General features: G+C 38.0%; 1 protein-coding gene across 1 annotated transcript in view; it reads right to left on the bottom strand.

Moving 5' to 3' along the window:
- Positions 1-26,720, bottom strand: part of Tpd52l1 (TPD52 like 1) — a 90,423-nt gene that overhangs the window by 55,821 nt on the left and 7,882 nt on the right. The gene's annotated exons all lie outside the window — the stretch shown is intronic.

A 26,720-nucleotide genomic window follows, 5' to 3' on the forward strand; every position in this document is an offset into this window, starting at 1 on the left:
GAAAATTCTTCTCAGATGACAAACAAAACTAAAAAACGGAAGTCTGCAAAAGATGACTGAAAGAAGAGCTTAATAATCAGTTTTCAAAAACACATTTTTTACAAAAAAAAAAAATTAACAAGAGCTACCTCAGAAGCTTAACATGGTGTAGCAACTATGAACTCTGACCACAACCTCAGGCTCTTCCCTGTGTTCCATGTAACCTACCCCAGGCAGTGAGGTAGTGATCCACATACTAAGGGTCCTCATCAATATCACAGAAACACAAGGAAAGTTGTTCCTTATGAAAACATTTTTATGCCTTCAGATCATTTAAAATTTTTCATCCACATCTTATTTCCCATATTTGGTGATATAAGTGCTTGATTGTAACACATTTTAATTGAAAAAAAAGTTTCTTAATGCCCAGAATTTAATACTTGACATTTTTTGGTCTCATGTATCATGAAAATCTAATTATTTAATACTTCATAAAAACCTTGCAAGACATTTTTTTAAGGTTATGTTACTGGTTTAAAACCAAATCAACAGATTCCAGCCTTTGATCCTTCAATTTATAACTCAGTTCCCCAGATGCGTAGTTACAAATACTTATCTAAATTTTCAAAAAAATAACTCTCTTTAGAACTCAAGGAAACTTTTCATGTTTCAATGAAAAGTTACTTTCTCATCTAAATCAGATTTTAGTTTCTCAGCAGTGTCTGGATTCTATAGGCTCTTTGTCTCCCTAGGTGACAGAAGAAATCAATAATGTCACAGTTAACAGTGTTTATCCCTAAGGAAAATCAGCTGACTTCACCCATTTTGGCTCTAAGTATTTAGCCTGGGTTTCTCAGCTTCAGCACTGCTAACATTTTTTAAATGGAGAATTATGTGGGAAGTAGGTGCTGTCCTGTGCATTGTAGGATGTTTAGCAGTACCTCTGGCTTCTGTCAACCTCATACCAGTGATATCCTTCCTCCTAGATGTGACACTCAAAAATGTCTCCAGTAATTGTCCAAGGTGCTTACACTGTGCCAGGCACTGTGATAGGAGTTTTATGCACATTTTTTCTTCAAAGTGCTGAGGATGGAACCCAGAGCCTCAATCATGCTAGGCAACCACTCCATCAATAAGCCATATCCCCAGCCTTATGCACATTATTTCACATAGGTAAGTTAAATATCACTGGCCCTAATTCTTAGATAAGAAAACTGATGTTCACAGAGAGAAGTGGTGGAGCTGGGCTCTTCTGCTTTTTTGTGTTCATGTGACCCATCACCTAAATGTGTCCTGGCATCCCCAGCTTTGGAAACTGATGATGTTCGTGGTCATGAGTTTATAAAAATATTTCCCCTGCTCCATGCATCCAAATAGGTGTGTTCAGGGATAGAACCAGGTGGTAATTCTACCCAGTGAGCAGAGATGGAAAATGGAGGGGATTTCGCAATTGTTCCATCTCCAGTAAACAGCTGAAAATCATTTATCCACCTGACCCTACAGGTTTCAAACACTGCACAATACAGGGCAGGACAATAGATAGAAGACTCCAATTGCCTGAAAGGGCTTAAAGGACTAGTAAGAGTCTCGCAGTAGCTGATGGTCTTGTGGGTCACCTCTGCTGTATTCAAGATGCACCAGAAACTGACTACAGACCTCTGTCTCTGAAAGAGAACAGACCTTAGACTTTTTCCTTTGTAGAGAAAAGCAGAGTACAAGATCACACTCAGTTCAGCTCAGCCAAAAGCCCTGGTCTTGGCTTGAAGCCCAGGGCACAATCCTAGTTCCTGGTACAGTTTTGACTCTGCTTGACCTTCCCACATCCTGGCCTCAGAACTCCAGGGCTAAGAGATCACCTGCCCCAGGCACGTGACCTAAAGCTGGGGCATCTGACCCAAGTGGATTCCAGCAGTGAGCTGCTGTTCACCTCACAGCCTTCTGACATTCCCTACCTCCATCTTTCACTTCCTTTTCTTTGAAGATGCCAATGACCTTACTGCTTGGACACCTATGTGCCTTTTTAAACCCTGGAAATTGGATGGTGTCACCCCTCAGCTCTGAGGTTTACCAAGTTTCAATTCCCCTTTGATCTTATCACCACTTCCCCAGTTGGGCACACTTTGCTTGTTAAGTTCCTGCCACCCTTGAACCCTTTCCGCTAAATCTGAACCCTTCCCAGTAAAAGCAAACCACCACATGGTTTATATTTTTCTGGGATACATCCTAGTTGAGAGTAATCATGGGAAAGACACCCTTGTTTCCAAAGTATGGCCTAAACTTATGAACATGTAAATTATACAAACTTGCTTTAAAAAAAATCCTTTTGACTACTCTACCTGTTTAGAGCTCTAAACGTTTCAAGTCTTTATTTGGGGCCTGATAGGTAAAAAGAGGGGAGTATCTCCTGATTTGGGGGCAAATATTTCCCTAAAATACTCTGTGATAGGAAAATAATTGAGAAATGAAAATTAGCTGTAGAAAAATAAGGAAAGTTACATTTCTTGCAAGTCTGAGCTAGTGAACTTGCTCATATTCCATATTGAACTGGATCACGTGGAGAATGTGTACATTTTAGAGATATTAGAGATTATGAAGAGAACAGACCTACCAAGATGAAAGAGTAAAGTGATTCAAAGAATTGGAAGTGATCCAAAGTAATCGCACATAGAAAGACTTTCATCTGCACAAGGGACACTTCTAGAAACTGCCATAGAGGGGGCTTGTTCAAAAAGGAGGGCTGTCAGCTCTTGCCTTAGCAAGCAAGAAGAATGATAATGAAAAGTTCAGAAAGAATAATTGTGAGTCTGTTTTAGGACATATTTTTGGATTGTATACTAGATGTAACTTTACATAGTATACAAAAGGCTGGGGAAATCTTTTCTGGAGATTCTGGAGGGAGATTCATCACATGCTTATTCTGATTTAAAACCACAGACCTGGCCACCCAGCTCTGAGAAGGAGCACTTTCCTTTCCTTCTTCTTCTCTTCCTTCCCAATTTCTTCAGAAAGTGGTGACACTTCTGATATTAAGAGGGAGGATCTGAATGCTGAGTCTGCCACTAATGGACCAAGTGACTCTGAACAAGATTCCTCCTGACTCTCACCTCTGTGACTCATGTGTCAAATAAGGGTGACAGCATGTCAGACCTATAAGTCTGTTTAGATACCATGGTGATGAGTGAGGTAGAGAGTCTAAGAATAGTCTGATATCAAATACAGAAATGTGAGGGGGGAAAGGGAAGTTCTATTGTCACAGAAATTTGTTGTATAATTTTAATGGAAAATGATAAATACCAAAGTATATGTTATGGATAAAATAAGCATCTATTTCAAATTATGAAATATCATATACTTCCTATAAGCTGCTGAAAGCATAATTCAAGAAACACTCAATGTATGACATATTTCTTAAAAACAATTTGGCAATTGTTGGTCTTGCATTGAGACAGAAGCCAGGATGATAATTATTTGTTTTCTTTATTTCTAGGACACCAAATATCAAAACTTGTTTATACATTAAAACTACAAGTAAGTCTTCGCATTAATGCAACAGTAATCAAAGTGTTGGAACTACCCTTATGTTTCTGGTGCTACTTAAGTTCATGTTTGATCTTATTTCTCTCTGTGACAGTCACAATGATTTAGGATATGGGATGAAGGGTTAAAATAAAATACAGACTCTTAAAAACAACCACAGTTTTGGAAACTATAGAAAGCTTAATTTTCCTGAGTGTTTGATGATTCATACATTTAAAGCCAAATTTAAGAGCATGATTTTAGGCCTACTAAAGTTGGATCTTTGAGGTCAACCTTGCACATCCATGTATTTTTCAGCTCTGCAGGTGACACTGATGGGTAGCCAATGTTGGAAACCTCTGATTTTAAATGACAGGATACAAAGTGAACCCAGCACTAGCTCCAGATACTGGAGAAACCATGGTCATCAGGCAGGTAGGGCCCCTGCTCTCCTGTGGCTTAAGATACATGATAAGCACGTGAGCAGCAACTCACTTGGCTGGGACAGTGCTAAAGGGGCACTGTGACAGGACAACTGGAGACAGGGTTTCTGCCCCAGTAAACGACCACCAAAAGCTTGAGAAGTTAGGGAATGTCTCTCAAATATGGGTCAGTAGTTCTGACCTTGAGAGGCCGTCATGTAAAATTCCAAAAGAAAAGAGTTTTCCAGGCAGAGGTGACAGCTACTTCAAATGCCTTGCTTAGTACATCTATTGAGGGTTTTTATTTGTTTTTGTTTTATTTTGTACCAGGGATTGGTACCAGAAGTGCTTAACCACTGAGCCACATCTCCAGCCCTTTTTATTTTATTTTTTTTTATTTTGAGGCAGGGTCTTGCTAAATTGCTTAGGGCCTCGCTAAATTGCTGAGACTGGCTTTGACCTTCTGATCCTCCTACCTCAGCCTCACAAGCCACTGGGATTACAGGTGTGCACCACCATACCCAGCCTCTATTGAGTTTTTGTTTGCTTTACAGACAGGGTCTTGCTTTGCTGTTCCTGCTGGTCTCCAATTCCTGGGCTCTGATGAACCTGTGCCTCTGGGGTGGCTGGGACTACCGGAGCCTGACTCGGCTATCTGCTCAGCCCTTTCACTAACAACAACAACAACAAAATGCATACAATGTAGAGTGTTTCTTCTAGATCTTTTCCTGCTATCAGCTGCCATATCTAATTGATTGCAAACTAGAGGTTGACAAGGGACAAGAAAAGGTCACTCTTAACATTGATCCTATAATTGAAATGAAAATTTTAACTCTATAGGTGATCCCAGACCACAGCTAAGGATTAAAAAGCATGGGGTCTTATATTTGTTCCCCACCCCCAGAAAATTTCCATAGAACTCTCTGTCTGTCTGAATCATGAAATCTAAGAGAACTGATCTATAAAGTGAACTGTCACTGTTACTCTCCAGAAAATCAAAAGCCTATGGAGTTGTAAACTTTTTGAAAGTCTGAGCAAGGCCTTCATCCCCACCAACTCCCTAACCCAAACCACAGGTTATCTAGCAGCTGCTCAATCAAAAGGTGCTGCATAATGACTACAAGTCAGCCTGCACCCTTGCTAACATTGAGGCTGGTATAGAGAAGGACAGCTATACCTTGACTCATATATTTTTAAATATATCTTAATAAATATATATTTTCATTCATATGTGCTTTACCTATTTTTTATGTGTTTACTTTTTATATATTGTTTTTGTGTGTGTGTGTGTGTGGTGCTAAGGATTGAACCCAGAACCTTGTGCATGGGAGGCAAGCACTTTACCAACTGGACTATATACCTAGCCCTTATTTTTCATATTTAATATGCATGTTTTGCATAGGTATGCATGGGTTTTCATATACATATAATGTTGTCCTTCCCTTCTACAGCTGTGTAATGCCCCTTCAAGCTACACAAACATAGGGAGGGCTCTTAACAAAGGAAGTCACAGAAGAACTGCTGGGCACTTTCCAGCTACACTTTAAGCCCACTGGTTCTCAGTTACTTCTTCATCACAGTACTCTTGAGGGCTGTCACACAACCTATCAACAACAGTGACTCTATGGAACAAGGACCTTCCATGGTGAGGACAGATATTTCCTCTACCCTACTCCACCATGGAAAGCACACCAGAATGGGGAGGGAAGGAGGAGAGATGGGAAAGGGGACTATAAATATGGCAGCTTGGAAAGAACTCACTAAGTACTTCTGCCATACCCCACTGGGGAACAGATCCTAGCTGCAACCCCAGACTCCCAGATTCAGAATCACGGTGTAATTTAAAAATATAGCCTTTAACGTTAAATGGGCCTGAATCTAGTCTCAGCAATACAGTTATTAATTGAAAGACTGAAGGAATTGGGACGATTCAGCTGTACAAAATATTGGGTACAATGTCTAACACATAAAAATAATGATCAGATATTGGCAAAGATTACAATGAATAACCAGTTAGGCAGAGCTGAACTACACAGGCAGTGCCCTGGTAGTTGAATGTCTGCTGTCAGGACGTGGAAGCTGATACCATCTTTCACACTGGTGATGGATCCAGGTTTCACTGGAGTGGCCACACCAGGGCCTGGCTTTATTACCAAGGTACTCAGCGGGTCTATGAAGACCAGGAGAGAGCAAGTGTATGTGGGGGAGTGCAGACTCAGGCCTGCCACCAAGCAGATAACACAGAGTGCCTGCTTGGTGTTTAGAACCACACCTAGTATTTTCTTTTCTCTTTGGGTTCTTAGTGGATTCAGTCCTAGCTGGGAAATTAACAGAAGGAACACAGATCAATGCTTATTTCCTTAGAAATGAAGATGGGCAACAGACAGACCAGTTCTTAAACTGCAATGCACCAAAAAAAAAAAAAAAAAGACAAGCCTTTCTTCTTCCCCCTGCAAATGGAAAAAGTCTCTGGCAACAGCACGTCCCCTGGTGGCTGGGTGATGTCACAGCAGATTTTTCTGCACTAAAGGAGCAGTATGCATGAGTCACATTATAGCTGAGTGACCATTTCTCTTCCCCTTAATATCCTGTGTTCTAACTTGCCATCATGCTGAGATCACATAAAGGTCCCACCGTAGAAGGAAGAGTGGAATTTTCTTTTGTTTTAAAAAAAATGTATAGCTACATATTAATCCAAAAGAACTACACGTTGCTTGGATTAGCTGAATTTTAAAACACTTGGCATTAAGGGCAGGTGTCAATGTGACTGGGTGATAGTTGAATGCCTACAGCTAAATGGCTGGCATCCTGAGTGTCAGTCAGGCTCATCACCAAAACAAAAATTTCCACTTGGAGTCAAACCAACCTCCCCTCCCTCTCAATCTTTTCCTACAACAATGACCAGAGAACAAAGTTTTCTTCCCCAATAGCATGTTACAGAAACTATTAGGAAAATGGGTGGTTATGTGATAGCTATGTCAGGGTCTTTCATTCATAATTTTGTTTAAATCTTTTATGATTCCACTTAGATTCTGTCTTGGAATAGCAAGTTCTATATACTATTATACTACATAAATACTGGCTCTTTTTTTTTTTTCCTAAATTCACTTGTTTAAAAATTAGTAATAGTTCATGACAAGGCATGTTGGTGTCCAATGAACAGAGGGTTGAAAATTCGGAAGTCCCTGAAGCCTGCAATGTGAAGTTCCCACAGCTGTTTATTTCTTCCTTTGTCCACAACACTCTTCTCAGATGATAGAGAAACATGCTCAGAGTATGTTTGGTCTTACACTCAGAATGTCTACACCTTATTTCTCTATTTTAACAAAGTACATCTGAACGCAGAAAAGCTGGCTCAGTCCTAGCTTGAGAACTAACAAAGGAAACAAAATTTCATGCTTATTTCCTCAGAAATGAAGATGAGTGCTGGGTTTGTCACTGAGTGGCAGAGCTCTTGCCTAGTACGTGTGAGGCACTGGGTTTGATCCTTAGCACTGCATTTAAAAAATAAATAACATAAAGGCATGCTGTCCATTTACAACTACAAAAAAAATAAATAAATAAAAAGAAATTAGGATGGACAGTAGACAGAACATCTGGTAAGGTGAGCTGCCAGCCAGATGGAAACACTGCTGTTCTTGGATATCTACAATGCAATACAAGTCAGATTTGCAAGTAGGAAAGTTCCTGTAAACTTTCAGTTAAAAGAAAAAAAATATATTATTTGCCAGTTTTAAACATACATTATTTCTTTACCATTTTCTCTTAAAATTAAGGATACAGGATTGAATCCATATATTGTTGGAACCTGGAAAAGTACACTTGTCCCCTTTTCACTGAGAAAAGGAAAAACTTGCCTGAGTTCAAAAAACACATCAAGCAAGAACACAATGGATGAGATGCAAGTGCCAAAGGACAATCTGTTCTTCTGCAAAACTATCCAGTAGGAAATAAGGCTAAGAATATTACGGAGAATACAGAAAATGTAATTTGAACAAAATAATGACAACAAAGCTTTTGCCAACAACAGAGTAAAACCCAAGGTCAGCAAGGAGTGATTCAGTTTAAGAGAAATATGTTAATTATAGAATGCAAGACAACTGAATTTAAAATCCTGTGAAGATTCCGTAGGACATCATACAAATGACTGCGGTCAATACTGACTGCCCATTTCTCTTCCCCTTGATACACTGTGGAGTCAAGACCATTCCATATTATTCTTTTGGTAGAGAAAAAGAGAATGTATACTAAGTGCACCCCAAAAGCCCTAAAACCTGCTCACCTAACATGGACAGCTCTCAGTCCCACTGGCCTCCCACTACCCATTTGGTTGTTGCTGTGTCTCCCACACTCCACGGACCTCAGTACGGTTTTCAGAGTGAATGACCTAGGAAATAAATTAAAAGTAAACTACAGAAAATGGAGAACCAGGGACAAGAGTCAACTTCACTTGGAGCTGCTTGCAAGTTTAATGTCTTATATTTGAGCAGTCAGGAAAACCAAGAAAGGCATATTAATTCCTGCCACTCACAAAGACACAGCTGGTAGAAATAGTTCAAATTAGGACCAATATAGTTCACAGAAACTATTTCCAGTCTGGCACTTTCAATGACTTTGAGGTTAATTGTCTTCAGCTATAGAAGGAAGTAGCAAATGTTTTTGGAGCAGAAAGCTCTCTCTCTACTTCCTGTCTTTCTAACCCCTGGTACTTCAATGCTAGGACAGAAGTCTACTGAAAGAAGGGAAGTGGGAGGGTGAATGTTAAGGGGATCTATAATTTGACTTCCTACACCTCATGCCCTTTTTGATTTGTGTTCTGTCAACTTTTAAGTTATTGTTGTCATTGCTTTTACTTTTACATCCTTCTCTGCGTGGTGCACATTAAACAAATCTGAAAACAAAATGGTTCAGTTGACTTCAAACTCATGTAGTCAGGAAATAAAACCAAGTTCCTACAGTATCAGATTTGGAACTACTTCAGAGTGAAAAGGAAATAACAATGAATTTGGTGAAAGGAGACTTGTGGAAAAGTACCAAGCAGAGAGAGGCTGCCAAGTCTCATCGCTGCTCTCCCCCCATGTGACAAGGTCTCTTTGAACAACACCCATGAAATCAAAGGCATGGATGTTGATCACGAGAAAGTTACACTTGGAAAAAATAAAATTAATGGCCGATACAACAATGTTTCTTACCCAGGGAATATCACAAAATCCTTCTGAAATTAAGCATAGTGTTAAAAGATGACATAGGCAGAGCCCATCTTCCACCTGCTGTTTGAAATTTTTTTGCTCCCAATCCAGTTAACATTACTTTCCTTTGAGGTCAAAGTATGAATTGGGTTTTCAAACACTTCTACTTTAAATGCTTGTACATGGGTCACTCTTGTGCTTAAGACCCACACAAATCCTGCATCTGGAATAGATCTTTATTGCCTGAAAAAGAAGAAATTCAGCAGTTTTCCCAAGTGGGGTAATTATTAGCAAATAATATACATAACTTGTTTAGTAGAGAAAACTGTCTTTTTCTAAGTTGAGCTTATTATTTTAAAGTCTAAATGGGAAAGGTAATCCAAGAAAGCTTAGAGTAGAAGTAAAATCAGTGGAGATGGCTTCTATTTATATCACGATGACGATGACCAGCCTTCTCAGGACAGACCCAACTGATGGAGAAAAATTGTTACCGAAGGAGTCCACCACAGCAGGAAAAAAAAAAAAAAATTCACCTCCCAATTGAGCTAATTCCCTAAAAGTATTGTAATGATTTTGTTTAGGCATACTTAAAACTACCATCAGGAATCTGCAATCAGAATGTCTTCCATGTAACCTGGATTTATTGGTATATATGAAATGAAGCAAAACATGCCAAAATCTGACTTGACCTCAGAGTTGTAACTGTCTCACCAGCCAAGCAGAAATCCTTTGACCGTGGAATACCATGCATGCAGTTTTGATAGGAGTCCTTTGATGCAGTATTTTTTTTCAAACTGTAGGTCACTACCCCATTTAGTGGGTCATGAAATCAAGTTAGCAGACTGTGACTGGAAATTTTTTTTAAAAAAAATTATATAAAGTAGAATAAAATAGAGTAAAAATTATAAGGAACACAAATAGTTTTACGGCAAGTGACCTGTCATGAAACTTTGTTTCAATGATTGTCAAGTACTTATACATACAGGCAAACTCATACACTTGCTAACAACCCAATGTGATATTTGTTGCTTGGAAACACTTTGTAGAGAATATTTAATTTTGTTGTTTAATACAGTATGTACATTTGTATCAACTATCAATATAAACTCCTCTTTTAACAAGGTAGGAGTGGGAGTAAACAGAATGAATGAGGCCATTTTTAGCCATACTGAGTACAACTCACAGTATGGGAAGTAGAATCAGCACTACATGAAGACATCAGAGACCCAGAAGGATGAAAAGGTATCTTTCCACTTGGAATGAAGTTGATGATATGGGTGTTCCAACAGAGCAGAGAAGCACTGTAAGGTTTTCATTTGAGTTATGGGTTTCTTCAGATATGATACTTATTCTGAAACCTAATACACTGTGAAAGCTTTAATGATTCCACAATATGCTTTGATTGTTAACAATTCAAACTGAATATGTGTCAAATGTTGCAGCTATACTTCATTCTTTTAAACAACTGCTATTCTATGATAAACAAATACTGCGTGTTTTCAAACATTGCCCTCCTGATGTTTTTTTTTCTCCTTAGATTTTTTGTTCTGCAAAAGAAGTGCCTATTATAATCTGTGCCACAATTATTATTTTTGTGCCTGTGTTGTTATATAAGGTAGCTTTAGTTCTGGAAAGTTTCAAGAGAATAATTCAAATTTTAAAACAGGTTGCCCAATTATTTTCCAAAAAGGCTATAACTACTCACACTTTAACTATTAACACATAAAAGTATTTTTTCTCCATCCTTGTCAGTAATTGGCTTGGTTATACTTTTTATTTTTTTGTCTAAGATATATAACACAATATCTTATAGTTAGTTAAATCTGTATTTCCCTACTATAATTAAGAATATTTTCATATGCTATTGGCTAATTGTATTTGCTCTTCTGAAATGGCTCATTCAAATTATTTGTGTTCTGCCTATTTTTCTATTGGTATAACAAATTATTGGACTTTGTCATATTATATTGCTATTAATTAATTAACTGCAGTATGTAATGAAATTCTTCCATCTATTGTTGGTTTGTTGAATTTCTCCTGTGCCTTTGTATTTTCCTATTCAGTTGAAAGTGTCTCCCCAATTACTACATTATGAGTGGTCATCTCATTTCTCTTTTAATATTTACATTGTTTTATTTTTATAGTTAAGATTTGGATGCACATAAAGTTAATTTTATAAGTCAGAAAGTAAAAGTCAAACTGTACTTTTTTCAAATAATTATTATTAAAGAAAACCTATAGTTTATTGAATTTACATACATCAAACTCCAGAAAATTGAAAGGTCCATTTTGGACTGGGTTCTGTGGTTGTTATTTGTGGTGTCAATGTTATGTTGTTTTGATGGAAGTCATTTTACGGTGCATATTAATAGTCCACAAGACATTACCCTCCAGTAGCATTTATCCTAACGCTTTGTCTGTTCTCTCAATTTAGTCTTCTTTTTTTTTATTGGTTGTTCAAAACATTACAAAGCTCTTGACATATCATATTTCATACATTAGATTCAAGTTGGTTATGAACTCCCAATTTTACCCCAAATACAGATTGCAGAATCACATCGGTTACACATCCACATTTTTACATAATGCCCTATTAGTAACTGTTGTATTCTGCTACCTTTCCTATTCTCTACTATCCCCCCTCCCCTCCCCTCCCATCTTCTCTCTCTACCCCATCTACTGTAATTCATTTCTCTCCTTGTTTATTTTCCCATTCCCCTCTTACATGTATTCCCTGAAGACCTTAAAAGAGCGTACTACAGGGATACTGCTACATCAATGTTCATAGCAGCACAATTCACAATTGCTAGACTGTGGAACCAACCCAGATGCCCTTCAATAGATGAATGGATAAAAAAAAAAATGTGGCATTTATACACCATGGAGTATTACGCAGCACTAAAAAAATGACAAAATCATGGAATTTGCAGGGAAATGGATGGCACTAGAGCAGATTATGCTTAGTGAAGCTAGCCAATCCCTAAAAAACAAATACCAAATGTCTTCTTTGATATAATGAGAGCAACTAAGAACAGAGCAGGGAAGAAGAGCAGGAAGAAAAGATTAACATTAAACAGATACATGAGGTGGGAGGGAAAGGGAGAGAAAAGGGAAATTGCATGGTAATGGAGGAAGACCCTCATTGTTATACAAAATTTCAATTTAGTCTTCTTTAGCCTTCGGAGAGTGTTTGATTCAAATCCAAAATATGTTCACTGGAGCTTTAAACGGAACTACATCAAACACAGTTACTAATTCATCTTTGGAAGTTTTGAATTTTTAGATTAATTTTGGTAGTTTACATTTTGCTATCCCACCTCTGGTTCAGGGATCAGCAAACTAAGGCCTGCAGGTAAAATCCAGCCTGCTGTCTCTATTTTTGTTAATTGAGTTTTGTAGTATCTTAGCCAAGCCAATTTGTTTTTGTCTACTGCTCTTTTTGTGCTACAATGATGGAATAGAGGACTGGAGAGCCTGCAAGGCCTAACACATTTACTATCTGATCTTTATAGAGAAAGTTTGCAGATCCCTGGCTCTAGGTTTAAAACGTAGCTTCCAAAACATTATCTGGTACTTATTCTCTAGCTTCTAAAATTTATCTTAGGTACATTTCTTTTCTTTTTTTTGGGAAATGTGTTCACAGAGGATGGTGTCTTTCCAGAAGTTAACTACTGAATATATTTACCCTTTCCACCATTGCTATTTTCTATGTCATTATGCCCTGCTTCCATCTTTTTAAATTCTGTCTTATTTTAGTTTTTTTTAATCTAGCTGAAGTATTATTCTCCTGTCTACTGTTTTCTAATAGTTAAAAGTTTTAATTTTGATTTTATTTTTGGCCCAAGTATGTTTGTTTCTTCATTTCCAAGTTGTTAAAATTTTTGGTTATATTTTAATATGCATTTCTAGTTTTGTTGGAAAATAATTAAAGAATGTGGTCTATAAAAGCTCTTTTGAATTTGTTAGGCTATTCTTTGTGCCAAATACTTCACAGATTTTACTAAATGTTTTGCGGCACCAAGAGAACCAAAGGAAGGGCATAACATTCTCTATAAAGTTCTAAGATAAATACTTTTTAGATCAGGTCATTAACTGGACTATCAAGATCCCTCTGTCCTTACCTAATATCTATGATCTACCCTATGAAATAGAGTAGAACTTTGAAATTTACAAGAGTAAAAGAGGGAATGACCATTCTTATTTTTACCCCAAGAGTCTTTGCACAAGGGTATATTCACATTTTAATTGCTGCACTAGGTTTTTTGTTTTGTTTTGTTTTTTTCTTATTTTACATCTACATTGTATTTTACTGTTCTTTGCTCTTTACTATTTTTCTGGTTTGTAAATTTTAGTTCATTCCCTCTTTCTTTTTTCCTGTTAATTTCAAAGTTCTACTCTTATTTCCATTCTGTAAGTTGTTGCTTTCTCTTTACAAAAGTTAAATTATAAGCTTCTGAAAATAAAATGCCTAACACTAGTAGTGAAAGAAATCAAATGTGTGTTATCATCTACAAGCAAAATGCCAAATATTTCTTCCTTGCAAGGACCTTTCTGGTTTGCCCCAGCAAATATTAAGCTTGGATTCTTTCTCGTGGACACGCCTGCCTTGACTGCAAAGTCCTGGAAGCTGGCCTAGGAGGCAGGAAGCCAAACATGGCTTTGGTTTGGTCCGGTAGATGTCTTCCAAAGGGATCTGCAAGACAGCAGCCACTTCTGCTCTTTGTTCATTTGAGAGTAGTGATGGAAGTATTGGTTTTCTGAGGCTTCATGGGTTCAAAACATACAGGTATGATTTGTCCACTTTGCTAGTGCAAATAGAAGAAGGTATAGATGGGGTAATTCTGTTCTTTGCAACTGGACCATGACTTATAGGTACACCCTGTTTCTCTCCTTAGAACTGCCAGGCTCTACTGAGATGATAATCTACTACTTTTCATTTTAGATAAAGTTTTCCTTTTAATATGTTTCTAAAGCCAATGGCAGAGCTGCAGTTTGAGGACTAGGCAGGTACTGATGGCAGTGGCTGGCTGATCTTAATAGCTTTTAGATTAATCTCTTCTACTTCAAGAATCCTTACTTGGCTCTTATATTACACCTTCCCAGTCACTGCCATTATCTATCTTACATTTCATCAACATTTGAATGTCAATCAAGTTGCCAAGAATTTGGCTTTGCTCAAAAAAGACTGCTAAAACTTGATCCCTGTCTTACTGTTCTACATTAGTCACAATCCACAGACTTTATAAATGTTTCCCAATTTCATTCTCATACAATCCAGTAAAGCTTTGTTCATTGCTTTTATTAAAAATACTTCCTTTAAGCTCTTCCAGAGAAATAACTACATCATTGCTTCCACACAAGGCACTTGGATAGGCACTCTTCATCTCTCTATGCTTCTTGCAAAATCTTATATTCTAAAAACCTGGCTCCAAGCACACAAGAAGTTCTCTTGTAAAATCCTATCCCTGGCTGGCCACCCTGAAATTCTTGGGTGCTTCTGTGTTCTTCATACTCAAATGTTGTTATCCACATATTCTTTTTTTCATTCCCATTTATTATCTAAAGACAAGTTATGTTAAAAATTCCTCACAAAGCATGACTTGCCTTTTTGGTTGTCCTTACATTTTATGACACTGTGACTGGCAACAAATACTCAAAAAAACAAAAACAAAAACAAAACATCCATGCATTCTTATCTCCACCATCTATGTGTGTGTGTGTGTGTGTGTGTGAATTCTTATGTGTATAATTGTTATGTATTTGGCACACAGTTACTTAAATTCTCTTTGCCTCTATTTTGCCACCTGTGAAAGGGAGATGCCAGCACCCACCATGTAGTTGGGGTTTGGAGATGAAGTAGAACCCTGCGTGACAATGCTCACTTAGCTATTGTCCAAGGTCCAAGGCCAGAAGTTGGAGGGTCAAGGATGTTGGAAGGCAAAGCCTAAGATTTTAACATTCTCCCTTCCTCAGCTTTCCTCAGTCATCTAAACTAATGCCCCTTCTTCTAGTTTACTCATGATACAAAGGCTACTTTAAGAAGCTGCACCCAGTGTCTAGAACATCATTGCACATCCAGATGGCAGGTTCCCTCACTTTCTACCTTCAACCAGCTCTCAAATACCACCCCCTCAACACTCCTCTGCTACTGTTAGAGGGGGAGCCACTCGACTCCACCTCATTCTCCCTAAAAATGCAACACCCACGATGCTTGGCTCACGACTCCAGCTCAAGAGTCGTGAGAAAAAGGCAGCTTGTCCTTGCACGTCATGAGAAGTGACAGTGCCCGGGCCTCTCTGTACTTTTGATGTTAGCACATCTGCCTTGGAAAACATACAGATTCCATTTAAATGAGTTTGTCCAATGCTCAGCCAAGTAATACTTAGAAATGTTAATTTAATAAAGTCCCAGCACTTGGCTTACATCCCTCCCCGCCCTCCTACTCACTCTTGGGCATCCATGCTTAAGTGGTTTCTAGAAAGTACAGCTGCAAACAAGTACACTAATGTCTCCTAAAACCAGGTGTCCTGAGGGAAGGCTTGCCCATAAAAATTGACCAGAGGGACGTTCAAGACAGGAGTCACCTGCGGAAGGGCAGCCCAAAGCCAAAAATTTCCTGACCAAACTGCCCTAGGATCATCCTAATGTTCCAAACACCCCTTAGGCCTTCAAATCTGTGCAGCATCCAATGTTGACTCACTCTGGGTTCTCCCAGAAAATCTTGGCCTTTGACAACCTGGTAGATAAAATCCTGTAACATATGCAATCCCAAGGTAAATTGATAACACCCGTATTTCTACAGCTACTTGTGCTGACACATTTTCCCATCTCTTCTAGTTCACCATTGCATCCCCAGAAACTGGACATTTCCTAGAAAGCTGAAGATGTTCACCAAATGTTGGTGAGTACATAAATGTCTTCATACAATAACATGTACTCCTATTTAGGTCTGTCTTCGGTACTAGAATTAAGACACCCAAATTCTTTAACTGTTCACAGTTCAATATTTAAATCCCATGATGCTGGTGAAGTCTTGGTTTGGTTTCCTCTCTGTATATTCTCTCTAGGAAACAGCACCTATGTAAGAAGGCAAAAAAGTCGGTTTTTTCTCTTGACGCTGTTGATGAATTCCCTATTTACCTTAGCTTACTTTGTTGCATCCTTGCCTAAATGTTTCTTAGTTCTTGACGATCTGTTTTTCCGTTCTCTTGTTTATTCCTAAACCCTTCTGAGGAGGTAATTATAGTCTGACTTCTTAGTCTTCCTGAATTTTGGTCTTTGGATAGTTCCCCTGTTAATCATCTAGACGACATATTATTAGGTATACTATTGGATTACTACAAATTAATTACTACAGGATATAAGCTAATTTATTTTGGTATCATATTCATTACTGGGTTCATTGTTGTATATTCTTTTTAAAAAATATTTATTTTTTAGTTGTAGTTAGACGCAATATCTTTATTTTATTTTTATGTGGTGCCTAGGATCTAGAACCCAGGGCCTCGCACATGCTAAGCGAGTGCTCTACCACTGAGCCACAATCCAAGTCCCCTATTGTCGTAGATGCTTTAGTCTTTCCAGATTCTAAAGAGAAACATACACCATAGGCTTGAGCCTCACTTCTAACATTACCTTAAACCATCTTCTGGTTCTGGCTTTGTAGTCTGCATAAGAGCAGCAGCCACCTCCTTCACCGCACCAGAAAGTACCCTCGATACTCACAATTAGGAGCACTGAAAAGCATTCAGTACTTACAAAAGCTACGTAATAGAAAGCCATTTGGCTGCATTCTGTGGTCCCCAGAGCAGGGAGGTGGTATGATTCTGTTCCTTTACTTGAAAGTACTCTAAGCAAGTAAACAGAAAACATTCTTGATACCTAAATGCATCATTACAAGGACCAGCAAACAAGTGTTTTACACAGATGTTAAATAGCCCCACTTCATGTTTTCATTTGTGAGTTGAATTTCCCAAAATGGGATAATTAACTCTCCTTTATAGTGTCTGATCAAGGAATAGCTGAATACCTATGTATATAGAACATGTATATTTAAAAATCATGTACCAAATTTAATTTACAAATTCTAATATATTAGTAATTTCAGGATCTTTAAGTTCACAGTAAAATTTTGCTCAAAAAAAAAAAAATAGGTACAGGTAGGAGTATAGCTCAGTGATACAGCATGTACTTCTCATACACAATTCTCAGCACCAAAAAAAAAAAAAAAAAAGTTATAGATCCATGTGTGGATCAGGGTCACCAGTGGGTGTTAGAGTCTGTAAACAAGTCAAGATGGCACCTGGCATTTTGCCAGAGGGAGTAATTTGTGAAGTAATGCCAGCAAGCCATTAAGTGTGGAGATTCCTTATTGGTTGACTGCTGTATCTAGTTTATGTTAATTAAGATAAGCTGTGTGTAATGTATATATACCCCTCCTGTCTTACAATAAATGGCTCCCACTCCTGCTGTATCAATGTACACAAGTTGCTCGTCATCCCTCCCGGTTATTTTGCTGCAGCCGGACTACAGCAAGTAGGAATCCAGTCAATGCCTCAAGTCAAATCTCAGGTCCTTACAGAACTTCAGGTTTACTCAGAAGGTGATCCATCTCTGTTGGAAAGTACTCTCAATTAACTGACAAGGTCTCTATAGAGTACCGGTCCCAGAAAGAAGTAGAATCATCTTACAGCTACCACAGCCACACATTTCACATCCCTTTTTCATCAATTTATTTATTTTTCCTAGCATTTACAAAATATCCATATACTAGATGTTTTACTAACTTGTGTTATTTACTATATGCCTCTTCCCTAGAATGTTTGCTTCATAAAGATATGAATTTTCATTTTGTATGTTGGTGTTTTTCTAGAGCCTAGGGCATTGCCTAGCACATAATTTGGATAAACACTGAATGAAGAAATTCATAAATAAAACCCAAAGAATTAGTGTTTGTGGGAAGGCAGCTAAATATTTGGTATTTTGTGTGTAAGAAAAATTTGGTCTGTTGAGAGAACATCAAGATAATAACTATAATTTTAAATCTCAAGTAATTTAAACTTTTGATTTTTAAGTGAGAATCCTACTAAATTTCTAAGTAATATTGAAACATTTAAGAGGATTTTAGATTCATTATGCCTGTATATTTAATTTTTGGATTTAAAACATTTAAGTACTTGGGAATGCTACTCAATTATAAAATAGGTACTTAAATACAAAATTGAATACTATATTAACAGAATTTGTATGTCAGTTAATCTATTTGAATATCATACTATCTAAAGTTGCTTTAAAAGTAATTAAACATTTGTTAATTTTATGAGTAGAATAAGATTTTCAGGCTGGACTTTAATATGTAAATTTTCTGAATCTGAGACTTTTTAAAATTAGTACATTATAGTTATTTGTAACAGTGCAGTTATTTTGACATAATTGTACATGCAGGGCATATAATTTGCTCCATGTCAATCCCCAGTGCTTCCTCTTTCCCCCTTTTCTCCCTCCTCTTATTTCCCTTGCTATATTCTTCTGATCTTTTTAAAAATAAATTGGTGTTTTATAGATATACACAAAGGATGAATTCATATTCATATATGCATATGACATAATTTTATCAATTTCATTACATATTTCCTCCATTTTCCCATCCCTACCTCCTCCCCATCAATTCCTTTCCTCTATTCCACTCATCTCCCCTCATTTTCATGGGGTCTGCTCCTCTTTTATTCCTTACTTTCCTCTAGCTTCTGCATAAGAGAGAATGCATTTGACCCTTGACATTCTGAGTCTGGCTTATTTCACTCAGCATGATGTTCTCCAGTTCCATCTGTTTACCAGCAAATGCCACACTTTCATTCTTCTTTATGACTGAGTAAAATTCCATTGGGTATATACACCACATTGTCTTTATCCATTCATTTGTTGATGGGCGTCTAGACTGATTCTATAACTTGGCTATTTTGAATTGAGCTGCTATAAATATTGGTGTCTTGTATCACTACAGTATGCTGATTTTAGTTCTTTTGGATAAATACTGAGGAGTGGGCTAGCTTGTTCATATGGTGGTTCTATTCCTGGTCTTTTGAGGAATCTCTATACTACTTTCCAAAGTGATTGTACTAATTTGCAGTCCCATCAATAATGTACAAGTGTACATTTTTTCCTGCATCCTCACAAACATTTATTATTATTTGTATTGATGATGCAAATTTGTATTCTTCATCTAACTTGAGTGAGATGAAATCTCAATGTAGTTCTAACTTGCATTTCCCTGATTGCCAGAGATGTGGAATATTTTTCATTTATTTGTTGGCCATTTGTGTTTCTTCTTTTGAGAAATATCTGTTCAGTTCTTTTGGATTTAAAAGATTTAAGTATTTGGGAATGCTACTCAATTAATTGAATACTATATTAACTAAATTTGTATGTCAGTTAATCTATTTGAATATCATACTATCTAAAGTTGCTTTAAAAGTAATTAAACATTTGTTAATTTTATGAATAGAATAAGATTTCCAGGCTGGACTTTAATATGTAAATTTTCTGTATTTGAGATTTTGATTGGGTCATTTGTTGTTTTGGTGTAAAGTTTTATGAGTTCTTTATATATTCTAAATATTAGTCCCCTGTCAGAGGAGAAGCTAGTAAATATTTTCAATCATTCTGTAGGCTCTCTCTTCACATTCTTGATCATTGCTTTTCCTGTGCAAAAGCCTTTTAATTTTATGCCATCCCATTTACTGATTCTTGGTTTTATTTCTTGAGCTTTAGGGTTCTTGTTAAGGAAGTCAGTTCCTGTCCAATATGTTGGAGTGCTGATCCTGTATTTTCTTCTAGCAGTTGCAAAGTTTCTGGCCTAATTTCTAGATCTTTGATCCATTTTGATTTGACTTTTGTTCAGGGTGAAACTTTAATAAAATGTTAACATTTAAATTAAAAATAAACCTCTAAATAGTCTGCTCAGCAAGACATACAGATGATTTAGGTGGCCTGTGCTGCAGAAGGCAATAGACTGCTAACAGAGAGGATCAGGAGTATTGGCTCTAATGCTGCCACTCATGTGGCACTAGCCTAGATCAGTGGCTTGGCCTCTATCCAGCGCTCTTATCCACAAATGAGGAGAGTGTATGTATGAGACCACTTATTAAGTACTTTCCAACTCTAAATTATGCTGCTCCCTGAGGACAAAACAGGTTCAAAATGCTGTGGGAGTTGAAAAGAGGGATTGTTTTCAATGCAGAAATCAAGAGCTCATGGCAGAACATAAGCAAATACTCTTATCCACAAATGAGGAGAGTGTATGTATGAGACCACTTATTAAGTACTTTCCAACTCTAAATTATGCTGCTCCCTGAGGACAAAACAGGTTCAAAATGCTGTGGGAGTTGAAAAGAGGGATTGTTTTCAATGCAGAAATCAAGAGCTCATGGCAGAACATAAGCAAATACCTGATTATCAGAATTCACGTATCTATTTGTATTAAGACTAGATTTTGCAAAAAGGACATGTTTCTAATTAACAGCTTTCTTGGCAACTTACTGAAACATGATCTTTTACTACTGTATTAGAATAAACTAATAATAACTAGATATTCATTTTACAGACTGTATTTTTAATTCTCTGAAACAGAAAGACTATCCACACATTAAAATATTTCTGTAGGCGATTTCCTCTGCCTAAAATTCTCAAAAAGCTAAAAATACCCTCCATTGAAAGGTCAGTGAAATTTGGAGATGAATAGATTCATACTCATCAATATTTCAAATCCCAGCAGGCTATTAGTGAAGAGTTGGCAAGGTGGCACATCCAGGGAAATAACTCAGCATTTTATAAGTTTAGTTCAATAACTACTTGCAGCTTCCAGAATGTGAACATGTTTTCTCATAATTTTCTATAAACTACCTAAGCAGAACAGGTGATACATGCAATAGAGAATGCCACCAAACTACTGTAGCTTTCATTTTTATTAAAGAGACTGATTTATCTGGTTGAAATAATTTGAACAGGTGCTGCCAATCCAAAGGTCTCAGTTGCACTGAAAATCAGCTGCCCAGGTACACCACCCCCATGGAAGTCAGCTCTACTCTCCTCCCATCCCTCTTGCACCATGTTGGAACCTGCACACCAGAACAGCCAGGAAAACATGGACCCCCAAAACTCATAGAGTCTGTGCACATATCACACTGACAGTCTTTACAGTATCCTCAGTGTTTGTTTAATGGAGATTGGGAAAAATTGAATACCTATTTCTTTGTCCAACATACTTCAGCTATCCAGTGATTTCTTTTCTTTTGAGGCCTTAATCTCTAATCCCACAAAAATTCAATTGAGCAATGCAGAATTTACTAAAAATATAAGTGAAACTAGGAGTTGGTCTATACCATTAAAAGCACCATTGAAAGCATCTTGTCTTAAGTTTCTCTTTTCAGTCCCCAGGAATCTTGTCCTCTTCCCTTCTCTATTTCTTTTTATTCCTCTAAGGCTCATTCTTTGTGCATCCTTATCTCCCCTGCTTGGATATTGTCCCTTTACTTTCTCCACATCCCCCTCACTCTCCCTTTTTTAAGAGCAACTTAGTTCTATTCCAGCATCTATCTTTATGTTGACAAGTTAAATACTGTCTTCAGGGTTTCATTACTGGGGACAACATTTAGAGACCATGATAAAGGACTGAAAATTCTTACTATCACTCTAGCACTTCTTTAATTTTAGGAGTTCTTATAAGAAGTTACAATAAGCCAGGCATGGTGGCATACACCATGTTCTTATAAGAAGTTACAATAAGCCAAGCAATTGTAAGCCAAGTTACAATAGCTAAATTTCAGCATACATCATAGTGACTCCAGAGGCTAAGGCAGGAGAATTGAGAGTTCAAAGCTAGCCTCAGCAATTTAGCAAGGCCTTAGGCAACTCAGTGATACCCTGCCTCTAAATAAAATACAAGGAAGGGCTGGGGATGTGATTCAGTGGTCAAGTCCCCATGAGTTCAATCCCGGGTACAAAAAAAAAAAAAAAGATGTTACAATAAATTTTTCTTAAGAACTATTCATTTCAAATGAAAATTGAAATGTGTATTCCCCCACTACCTTTTGCCAATGTTATAATGATGCTATATCCACCCAATACCACTCATTCATTTGTTAATTCATTCGTATCTATGGAGTACTTTCCATCAACTAATCATTGTTCTGGACATTGAGGATATAGCAATAAATAGTCAATACCCTGCCCTCAAGGGGCTTAGTTTGCCCCTACAGAAGAAAAAGATAACAAATAATTATGCATAACATAAAATATCATAGTTCAATAAAGAATAAGACAGAGTAAAGGTTATTTATTAAAAGTTTTCATTTGTGCCTTAATTGATTTTTTAAACATCTAAAATGGCAAGACCTGAAATCTCCATTTGTCATTAGGAGCTTCTCAGGATACTCAGCATTTTCAAGCATGCTACCAAGCAATAGACATCATGCTATTAAAGTCCTGCCATGGGCTGTGCATACCTTCGGTAAGTCTGTGCTGTTATCCTCAATGTTTGAGCCACAAGACACCAGAAATAAGATCTGCTGAAAAGCTAAGCACCACTGGCACTTCCCCCGGTGGTTATTCAATTATTATGAGAGGGGCAATGAAATGTGAACAAAACATTTAACCTGTCCTTCCTCAGAAAGTGTTCAAACGATGAATGGTTAGTATGTCTGCTATATATATCCTTAAGCTTTTATCCTACTAAGTAAGGGACCAAAAGCAGCAACTTTTAAAAATCATTGTCTTGTTAGCTAAATTTCAGTGTGGTTTAATAGGTAAAAATGCTTCAGAAAAGAATTTTGTATGCCAGCCAGATGTCCAAATTCTGTCAACTTATGCATGTATTTCTATCTATCTTCAACCTACTTCTCTCTCCTTAGCTCCAGAAAGCTACTTTTAACTTTGTGTCAGGTAGTGTATGAAAAGTCAAAGAATTTTCTGATGAAAGAATATGTTAAAAGTAAGTCGCTCAACACTTCACTGCTATAACAAAAATAAGGTGACAAGCTCACCGGGCAAGGAGCTCGGATGTGGTTTGTGCACATCTATTTCCCTAACGCCTAGTTCAGAGTCTGGCACATGGTTTGCTCAATGCATATCACATGAGAAATCGTCTTTCTTTTTAAGTGCCATAATTGTACCCAAGTCCTGTCTTGAGTGCCTCACATGGGTCATCTCACTTAATCATCACAAAACCCCCATGTGACCCCATGTTTATTTTTGTGGATGAGCAAATTGAGACGTGGTAAGTTAAGGGCCACATAGCAGTGACTGAACTGGGAAAATGAATCCAAATCTTTGGGACAGCATCCATGCTCTTCACCTCTAGGCAAGAGCTCATTATATGACAGAACCTTTATTTTGTTTTCTCCCTCCTGATTTCCCCTCCTAGTACCATAGTCATCACAGACAGGAAAAGGAATTATGTGGGTATATAGTCATTCTTCATATGAGAAGTATAAGCATCCAGAGCAAAATTTGAGGAATTACATTAAATAGTGAAAATATCTACCTTTTGTGCAAACTTTTCATATGGGAAATGGAAGAATACACTTTAAGGAATACCTAATAAATGTGCACATGCTCATATATATGTGCATATACATTTAAAAAGCAGCTTTCCTTGAAGGAACTTGAACAGGTCTGTTAAGAATGAGGCAGGCAAGATCTTGAAGGGCATGTGATTCAACCTTCTCTGGTAAGGAGTGAGTGCAAGAGGTAAGCAAGGAGAGGACCAGAGGTGAATGACAGAATCATAGGAAACCAGGTTCCTGGCTCCAGGCCAGTGTGCACACACTCAGTCTCTCTCTCTCTTTCTGCATCATGTTGCCTCCCAAAAAAGGGTTTGATCAAAAGATGAATGGCAGAGAAAAACAGAAAGCAACTATCCAAAGGAAAATTCAGATGGATGAGGAGGACAAGTAAGGCCCTCTTTAAGCACTTCCTTGGACCATATGACGATTCAAAAAGTGGAATTTTTTTTTTTTTTTTTAGCTCAAATGCCATTGGGCTCTTTCTTCCTCTTTGATTCCTTGTGTGAATCATACTTATACAAAATCACACAGCATCCAGGCTCCCATAAAACCTTTAGAGACCTGCTGATAGAAATTATGAGCTCCATTCAATAGCAATATTGGTAGGTAAATTCTGGCTTTGCAAGAACTGCAAAACTAGGGTTTATTTATTCTTTCTAATGGAGAAAGGCCAGGGAATAGAATCAAGTTTTTCATTTACTTATCTACTTTGTTTCAATTCTTTCCTTCACATGTATTTTTACCATTCTAGCAAAGGCAAAGGCCATAGGAAGAGTCTGTTGATTTTAGTGGAGCATTTACCAGGAACCAGTGGATTTAAAAAAAAATGTAGCTTACTTCATTTGTTCAATAAATACTGACTGGATTCCTATTATGTTATCAAACCCTGTTGTAGAGGATGAAGTTTCAGCAGTGACCAACACGGTAAAATATGTCAGCCTTGCAGAACTTATGTATAGTAGGTATAGGAAGAGACAATGAGCAAAATAAATAAAGGAAGACATACAGCATGTTAAAGGGGACAGTTGCTAAAATATATACCCTCCCCCCTCCCTTTTAAGGCAAAAAAGCAGGGAAGGAAAATAATAAGTATTTCTCTGTGTGGCACAATTGTAAATAGAGAGACCAGGACACAACCATCATTAATGTGGGCAGAACCCAAGGCAAGACACAAAGGAAGTCATAAGGCCTATCCTCTCAGCACCCTTGAACCCCTGGGCTGCATTAGTTATCTAGAGCTGTATCACCAATTACTATAAAGTCAGCTGCTTACAGAGATACACATTTATTTGTTCAGTTTCTATGGGTCAGATTTTCCAGCACAGCTTAGCTGGGTCTCTGCTCAGGATCTCATTAGGCTGCAATCAAGTGTCAGCCAGCAGTCTGCACTCTCGACCGAGGGACACTGGCTTCAAGGTTCATGCAGATTGTTGGCAGAATTCATTTCCCAGCAACTACAGAACTGAAGGATCCAGGTTTTGTTGCCTTGCTCCAGTTCTAGGAAGCACCCACAGTTTCTAGAGGCTGCCCACTGTTCCTTGCCAGGTGGGTTTCTCCAACGTGGCTGATGACTTCATTATCCCCCAGAGAGAGTCTTGGCTCTAGTCTGCTGAGATGGAGTCTTATAAATGTAACATAATCGTGGAAGCTACATTTCTTCGTGTTTGCCATATTCTGTTAGAAGCAAATCAGTAGTTGCACCACCATTCCAGGGGATGGGATCATGCAAGAGCGTGAATAACACCAAAAAAACCCTAGGAATCACCTGAGAGTCTGTCTGCCACAAGCACTGACAGGGACTTTATGCACGTGCATGTGAACAACCTGTGGTCCAAACCTTCTAACATGAGTATCTACCTGAATTACCAGGGCCAATCCCCAGAATTTCTGATTTGTTAGGCCTTGGGTGGGGCCCAAAAGTTTGCATGTCTAACAAGTTTCTAAGTGAAACTGAGGATGCTGGTCTAGGAGCTGCACTTTAAGATCTGGTTTCCTAATTAGTGTGTTAAAGCTACTCTCATGACTACCCTGAAATCAGCCACCTCCCAGTCACCTCTTGGAACTAGAAACGGACATTCTGACACCTTGCTAAGCTCAGGGGAGATCTGTGTACACCTGACAACACACTGAGGGCTGTTTGGATAGGGAATTCTGGAGTCTTGGGTACCCAGGGCATGGTGTAGAAGAGGAAGCACAACTTCCCAATGGACCTATGAATGTCTCACTGTAAACAAAGGCTCAGCCAGAAGAGGGCTAACCTGGAGCCCCCTAAAACAAAAGGCTCAGGACAGGGTTAAGAATTCTGAAGGGCCAGATTTTACCTTAATTTCAAGCCAACAAATTAGCCTGCTAGTTTCATGAAAATTGACATAAGATACTAGACGCTTAGGCCACAGACAAAAGACAATGTATTACTTTTAGAAACAGCAGTAAACAGAGCAATTGCATGCGTTCCCTGAGCCCTGATTCTAAAAGGTTGATAAGGGCCAAGGGTTCTGGGGTGATTATAGGAAAGTAACATGGAGATTAGGAAACCCTGATTTATACAGAGGCTGCTAGTAAATCTGCTCAATGTCTGCCAATGGCAAGTAAATCTGCCCTGAAGAGAAAAGTCTCTATCTTCCAAGCTCACCTACTATGGAAACAACCTCGAAAACATGGGCCAGAGAAAATGAGCCATAAATGCACTTGCTCAGAAGATGAGTTGTGCAGGATCTTGAGAGACCAGCTTCCCAGCAACTGGGTGCCAGGTACCAGGTCTAAGGGTATCAGTGACTTGCAATGTTTGGGTAAAGAGACAAAGAGGGTGAGGAAGCAAACCAGGAAGATATCTGAGGAAGAGTTTTTGAGGTACAGGTGTTAATAAATTCAAAGGAGAGAAAAGAAAGGGAACTAAGGAGGAGCACACTGGGAAGTGCGGTCACGGGACTAATGAGGAAGAAGGGGAAGCAGACCAGGTAGATCCCTTGTTTGCCACTATAAAGACTTTGTCATTTATTCTGAGTGAACTGAAGAGTGACTTGAGTTTCCTGAAGGGAGGTGTGGTGAGTTAG

Source organism: Marmota flaviventris, chromosome 6 (assembly GCF_047511675.1).
Source record: "Marmota flaviventris isolate mMarFla1 chromosome 6, mMarFla1.hap1, whole genome shotgun sequence".
In the NCBI taxonomy this organism is placed as follows: domain Eukaryota; kingdom Metazoa; phylum Chordata; class Mammalia; order Rodentia; family Sciuridae; genus Marmota; species Marmota flaviventris.